We start from the raw sequence: 7,672 nt of genomic DNA on the forward strand, positions 1-7,672 counted from the left end.
TTGATGTATGTCTTGCACGTGTCTATCTACTGTGATCAACTTGCGGGTTTGTGACAATTGGGAACCTATGCATATGGGCTGGTACACGTGGATTCATGTGAGTACTCGATGTATGTTTTGGTGATCAACTTGCGGGTTCGTGACATTGGGAACCTATGCATAGGGGTTGGCACACGTTTTGACTCTCCGCTAGAAACTTTGGGGCACTCTTTGAAGTCCTATGTGTTGGTTGAATAGATGATCCTGAGATTGTGTGATGCATATCGTATAATCATGCCCACGGATACTTGAGGTGACAATGGAGTATCTAGGTGACATTAGGGTCTTGGTTGATATGTATCTTAAGGTGTTATTCTAGTACAAACTCTTGAATAGATTGATCAGAAAGAATAACTTTGTGGTGGTTTCGTACCCGACAATAATCTCTTCGTTTGTTCCCCGCTATTAGTGACTTTGGAGTGACTCTTTGTTGCATGTTGAGGGCTAGTTATATGATCCAATTATGTTATCTTTGTTGAGAGAACTTCACTAGTGAAAGTATGAACCCTAGGCCTTGTTTCCACGCATTGCAATATCGTTCGTGCTCACTTTTGTTACTAGTTACCTTGCTGTTTTTGTAATTTCAGATTACAAAAACCTATATCTACCATTCATATTGCACTTGTATCACCATCTCTTCGCCGAACTAGTGCACCTATACAATTTACCATTGTATTGGGTGTGTTGGGGACACAAGAGACTCTTTGTTATTTGGTTGCAGGGTTGCTTGAGAGAGACCATCTTCATCCTACGCCTCCCGCGGATTGATAAACCTTAGGTCACCCACTTGAGGGAAATTTGCTACTGTCCTACAAACCTATGCACTTGGAGGCCCAACAACGTCTACAAGGAGAAGGTTGCGTAGTAGACATCACCCATAACAACCCCGAACGTGTTAGGAGCGATCAGTTATGGAAACAAACACCGGTAGCCGAAACTAAGGCGGCAATAACGGAACAAATCACCCGGCAAAAGGCTAGGCCTTCCGTCATTTACCAAGTATATAGGTGCATTAATTAAATAGCAGTTTAATCATAATGATATCAAAAGTGCTCATGTTATCACATGAGACAACTGGCACCTGCAACTAGCAAAGCTAATCATTAGAAGCTGAGCAAGCCTACTTAGCCAAACAACATTTGCTAGGAGGGGAAGGTGTTTGGGTTTCATGGCATTAACATGAGGCATAGTTATCAAGTGGTAGGCAACGAGCATATATCGAAGGAAACGTGATTCTCACTACAAGGAATATGCTAATACACGACGCTATTTTTTCGTCGCTACATCGTCACGGTTTTTAATTTACGACGATCTCACGACGAAAAACCAAGCATCGAAAACGGAGCGTCACAAATGAACAACACCGACGTTTTGATCGAAATCGTCGTAACTTCTACGACGATTCCTGGATTGTCGTAACCTTTACGACGATCCTAAATCATCGTTGGCAATCAAACCCAGTCCTACGTGGCAGTCCTACGTGGCAAAATTACGACGAAATCAAAACATCATGGTTGAAATCAGCCCAACCCATTTCAATTGATCACATGGGTCGATTTTATTTTTTTGGGATTTTTCTTATTGGGCTTCTTTTTGGGCCTTAGCCTATTTACATCCACTTTAGTATTTTTTCGAATTTTTTTGTATCATTATAATTTGGGCCCTGGCCTTTTAGTGCCCAAATACATTTGGTCCAGTTTCAGCCTTGGCCTTTTGAATTTCAGTTTTGTGTGTAGGTCCCACTTGTCATGTTCTTCTCATAATTTGTCCCATATGTCAAGAAGTTCTAGTCAGGTTTTCATTTCACACATTTTCAAATCGCATACGATATGAATATTTCAAATAGAGCAGAAAGAACATGTGAAATTCATCAAATTAACACGAAGGTAGTATATTACAATTTTTCCAGTCTGTTACAAAGCAGATATGTCTATTATTACAATATATAATATGCATTCTTGGATAAGTAGAGCTTCACACAATTGTTTTCAAGGCTTCGCACTTCAACTTTCTTAGGCCTGGAGGTCCTGTAGAAGAAACAACCATATTTTTAAGAGCTACAAGATACAGATCAAGAATAGAAACAAGGCACAAAAACAAGCAATCCATGGTGGAAACCTTGAAGCGACAAATGTTTTTGAACTCATATGCGAGAAGTTTGAGTCTAGCCAATTAAACCAACTACCACTGATTCACATGATAGGAAGTATTCGCACAAAACTCCAGATGTTCCACTTGTATCAAGTGAAATCTCCGAATTTTATGCAATATATGAACCAGAAGTAGCACGAGAGGAAATAAGGGGATCCCTCGCTGACTTCAAAACACATGAGTGACTCAGATCAAAAACTTGCATGAGATTATTTTACTCTTGGCAATTTTAAGAGTTGCCCTTTGAGCACTTGGAAGTTATTTTGTGATGAATTTAATACTTTAATATGATGTAACCTATAAAGATGGACTGAACAATAATAATACAAAAAAATGACAGCTAAATTATGAAGAGTCCTAAAATTGACCCCTTTTGGCCTTAATTAATTGTGTGAAGCTGAAATGATTAATCTAAAGTAAGATATACCGGTCTGTAGGCAAAAAATGTAGTTGAATGACCCATACTTAAATAACTCAAAAAATGCACTCGCATTTCATGAAGCACACCTCACAACCTAGGTAATCTTGAATTACGTGTACCACTAAGGCCTGTAATCCAAACAACACACCCTTTCTGCTTTAGTAGATTTTGCCGGTCAGTCTTGCCCACTGGGCAATCATGCCACAAGATATTTGATGACTCCATATGTTACTACCGAATATATGTACCTGAACAGAGTTCTTCTTTTCGATTGTCAAGCTGCGAAGCAGTCTAATTGGGGGTGCTGAGTGAGAGAGCGTCCAACATAGTAGCATCGTCGTTGGCTCGTATGAGCTTGAACTTTTCCTGGAAGCATGACACAGGACAAAATCATCTTCTGTAATGGCAAATGTCACTGGCGTCAGCTGATATCACAAGAGAGCTACACTTTCAGACATTCTAGATGGACAACTGCATAAATAAAAAAATGTTGACACCTTCAGGAGTGCTCCTCTCAATGGAAGCACAGCTAGCTCGGCTCTTAATGCATGGGATACTCCTCTCCTTGGAAGCCCACCCAACTCGACTCCTAATGCAATGACAAATTATGATCATGCCATAGGAAGGGGGCACTCAGCATGTCAAAAAAGAAGGCAGCATCAAATACCATAGTAATTATTATTGGACATGATATAGTAAGGTACTCTCACTGGTTATTGACTGTTGTCAGTTTTCACTAAGCATAAGTGCATAATATGGAAACAATATAAGAGAAATATAAGTACACCATGCATATTCGACTATAGTAATGGTGGGAGCGCTGTAGCAGGGCACTGAAGAAGGGCACGAGATCGTCGTGCCCGGCCGGGCAGGTGCGCGCAGATCCATTTGCAGGTGGGATCGGCAGTGACGGACAGCCTGCGTACGGCCAGTGAACACCAAGCTAGAACATTTCTACTTCTACCAACTACTGTGCTGTGTGCTGTGCATTCATTTGCACGTACAGTACACCCAAGTATTGAACTGCCTACAATACAACACAGACAGTGAAGTGTCCAGCTCAGAAAGTAAGTGATAGCGGAGCAGGAATTTCGTCTAATGGCATCAACTGTCATCATATTCCAACCCCGTCGGCCCAAAAATGCCGCACATACGGACGTGCCGTGGACAGCGACACCACCCCAAGACGACGACGACGAAAATCCACGTCTTATAACCTGGCCTGAAGCTTATCCTGACGGCACCGGTCGCAGTCAGTTTTTTTCCGACGGCAACAACGATGGTTGAGAGGGTTGGACCATCAAACCAAAACCAAAAAATCGTGCTACGAACCGCAGCACAACAGAGAGAGATTAAGGCAGGACCCACCAAGTGGTCTGGTGCCCCGCTGGGAGGCTCAGGACGATCGATTCATCACTCTTATTCTTTTGCCATCAATTAGTCAGTGTGATCACTGTTATCCTATGAGTGAATGGGATCCTGGTTTATGTTCAGCAATTATAATTAGAAAGCCAAAAACTAAATTAGAGCCCTAATTTAGTTTATTTTCATCAATTTTATTTACATTATGAAAAATATAAGCTGCTGTTTCAATTACCTGAACTTCGCATCACAATTAGTCAGTGTTCTGTGTTTTGTTTTCAACTGGTCAGTGTTATCAGGGGTGGGTTTATTTTGTCAGTGAGAAGAGTAGTACTACAAAATGAACAAGAAGAGCCCTAGTTTAGTTTATGTTTGGCAATTTTGTTACTTTACGGTAAAATATAAGCTGGGTCATTACCAAATTCTATCAATCTGCTGTGCCAAATCTGTGCAATTCCAATCACAGTTATCCTCTTCAGCTAGACAGTGTTCTGTTTTCAACTGGTCAGCGTTATCAAGGGGTGGGTTTATTTTGCTAGTGAGAAGAGTAAAGTAGTACTACAAAATGAACAAGAAGAGCAAACCTCTGGGCATCCAGACTGTACTGAAGGGAGCCAATGGTGAGACTAATAGCAGGAATCAACATTAGTCTCCTTTCCACAATACCACCTGTAAACAAGTAGTTAAAGAACATATTAAACCATTTTCAGTAACGTTTGAGATATAATCAAATTAGCAGAACTAATAATACTAAAGATGTTCATTGCGTATGAAGGGATATCCAATGGTAACAATCTTGCAACATATACACTGACTAATAAAATATACATGGTCGTGTGGAAGTGAACGTATAGTCTTAGTAAGGAAGAAATTGCAGTCGAAAAACAGCTCTAATACAGGGCAATATAATAAATCCAGCAAACATCTTTGATGGCATCCTAGCACCACATGCTGATATTGCTTTGTATACACATACCTCAAAACATTTTTCGTTTCACCGTAGTAATACGCATGCTGTCTGGGAGCCTGAAGCCCTGCAGTCATTTCCCTTGGTACCAAACTCTCAATATAGTCCAGGGATCATGCATGATACTGTTACAATAACTTCTTTGGGCTAGCATTGTGTAACCAGACTTTCAGCAATTTCTTCTGATTGGGGTGGTACGTACGTGTGTCGGACCATTTGTGGATGCAGAACAAGCACGTTTTATGACCCACAACACAGCTAAAAAAATCCGCGTCCTGAAATTCTGGGCAGGTTCATTGAAGGACGGCCATATCTCTGCACTGTTGTATTCTGAATTTTCCATCAATAGAAATGTATCAGCAGGTACCTTCATTCCAAAATACAGCAAGAACTAAGAACTACGTCTAGCTTCTAAATTCTACTATACTAGCTGCATCAACAATCGCATCTTACAGAAAGCTCACTCCACGTCCACGGGCAATGCGTCTCAGCTCAACCACTAATCTTTATAAACAGTAGTTCTAGCAAAGCAACTCAGCTAGGATCGACATGAACAGGTCGGACGCACGCATCAAACAACCTGCAATCGGAAGAAGGGTGCTGTGATTTTTCCCCGAGTAAGTTTTCTATTAGCTGAATCAGCTTTAGTTTTTAGTTTGACTGTGCTGATTTGAATGACTAGACTGGTTCCCCTGCCTGGATCCAAGAGAAATAGCTGGTTTACTACTTGAATCCGTCATTTTAAAGCGATCACATGGCCTTCCAACCTAGCAGCCGCACAGGGAAGAATGACATCCGAGGCAGGCAATTCGTCGAGCACCTACCGGGCGCAACCCCGGCAGCCACAGCAGTAGCAAACTAGAGGGACGGCACAGGCAGGAGGTGCAAGAACTGACAGAGGGGGTTGGTGGCGGTGAGGGCAGGTGCCGTACTAGTGGAATGCCTTCATGGAGGGGACCTTGTCGACGAGGCCGGCATAGCCGCGATGAGCCCGGACAGCCGCTCCGGCGTCACGTCCTCGATGCCCAGTTCCTACACTTCTCCCCTGGATTCCTATCTACTGCAGTGCACAACATCATAAATGAACAACAAAGCAAAAGAGAGAATGTCCGTGTCATTAAGCCACGGAAGCGACGAGGAGCTCCTCAGACTAGACCGCGAACGTCCCCGAGCTCCGGCGACAGCGTGCCCTCCAGCCGGTTGCCGGCGAGCGAGAGGTAGCGGAGGGAGCTCATCCTGGACAACATCTTCCCGGGTACCCCGCCGGCGAGTGCGTTGCCCTCGAGGTAGAGCTGCTGGAGGCGCGTGAGCCCCGAGAGGGTTCTCGGGACGGTAACCCCGATCCGCCCCATGTCGCGGATCACCAGGGCCTCCAGGAACTCGAGGCCGCCGGAGAGCGCGTTGCCCTCGAGGTAGAGCTGCTAAGGCTGCTACAATGACGAGTTATTGTTCTATTATAACTGAAACCGAGCCATAAGACAGAGAATGGACTCTATAACATATTCTAAACTGATAAGAATGATAATCTGATACTTAGCTTCACTTAAGAGCACAACATTCAGAATACTGATCTAAGCATAACAAAGCTAGATACGGTATCAAGGTCACGGTCATCTTGCTTGTGATGTCTTCAACTTGGAACTGCTCTTGATCGTCCTGCACGTACTCTCCAGAATCCACGTACTCGCTCTTCGATCCCGGTGCTACCCAAGATAAAAATAACAGCCAATGAACACCAACGCAACATTATGCAACAAACAATATGATGCATGAGATGAGAAGGAAGCATGCATCACTATTCTAGTCACTTTCATATGCATGAGATGAGAAGATAAACTTCTGGACAGAACTTCACACTAAGCTATCTTGACATGCATGGGAATAGTATGAACAGGTGCATCACGAGAAAACGATGCAAAAACATATACAGAACGTAGAGAACAGAGCTATGGATCAACCGGAAACTACAAAACAAGATATGGAGTCCTATAGTTCAAATCCACCACAAGCACACTCCAATGACACTCTTCTGGTGTTCCCAGGTTGCCACATGATCAAACAAACAAATGTAAGTGGGGTGGTGCAAAGAAACACACCACACCGTCAACAATGCTCACACAAGCTTCAAAACAACTAAAACATGCAATCTGTTCTAAACAACATCATAGCAGTTTGTCTACAACACTCAAAGTACCTATAGCCACCCAAATGTGCCAAACAAGATATGTGGCAAAAGCCATTCAAAAGCTCTACAAGCCTATGCAAGAAGTTTATACAAAGGAGTCACAAATGGGAAGATCTATGGACACAAACTTGGACAAAAATAACAGATGTCTGGGACTTAGTGAAAATCTCAAATTTTCACCAGCTGCTTATGCTCTCAAGCATTTTGGCAGCCTCCAAAATTATATCTACAGGAAATGAAAGAGCATGAAATTTAATAAAGAGCTAGATAAACCCAAAATCTCACAAACCTTAGTTTGTTCCTTGGGCTGATTCCCAACACATGAGCTTGTGCAACCACATCAACAAGGGAAGACAATAACGGCAGATTCTCACACTTAGTGAAAATCAAAGATTTTCACAAAGGTGACAATTCCAGCCAAGTGCCAACTTTGACAAGGCACAACAAGTGCATACAAACTCCTATGTATAAAACAAAGACTCCATGTTGTAGAGGGGTTCACCCACTACTGCCACATCAAGGATTCATCCTCATAGGGCCAACACAC

The 7,672-nt window shown here is 42.7% G+C and overlaps 1 long non-coding RNA gene across 2 annotated transcripts; it reads right to left on the reverse strand.

The window, feature by feature from the left end:
• Positions 1-1,849: 1,849 nt before the first annotated feature.
• On the reverse strand, positions 1,850-6,383 carry LOC123451178. Of its 2 annotated transcripts, XR_006632104.1 has the most exons (5): positions 5,873-6,383; positions 4,950-5,270; positions 4,558-4,642; positions 3,109-3,200; positions 1,850-3,008 (listed from the first exon to the last, which is right to left on the reverse strand). It is a non-coding gene; the product is annotated as an uncharacterized LOC123451178 (long non-coding RNA). The 2 variants fall into 2 exon arrangements; XR_006632105.1 differs by lacking the exon at positions 4,950-5,270.
• Positions 6,384-7,672: the final 1,289 nt, after the last annotated feature.

Source organism: Hordeum vulgare, chromosome 4H, assembly GCF_904849725.1.
Source record: "Hordeum vulgare subsp. vulgare chromosome 4H, MorexV3_pseudomolecules_assembly, whole genome shotgun sequence".
Classification (NCBI taxonomy): domain Eukaryota; kingdom Viridiplantae; phylum Streptophyta; class Magnoliopsida; order Poales; family Poaceae; genus Hordeum; species Hordeum vulgare.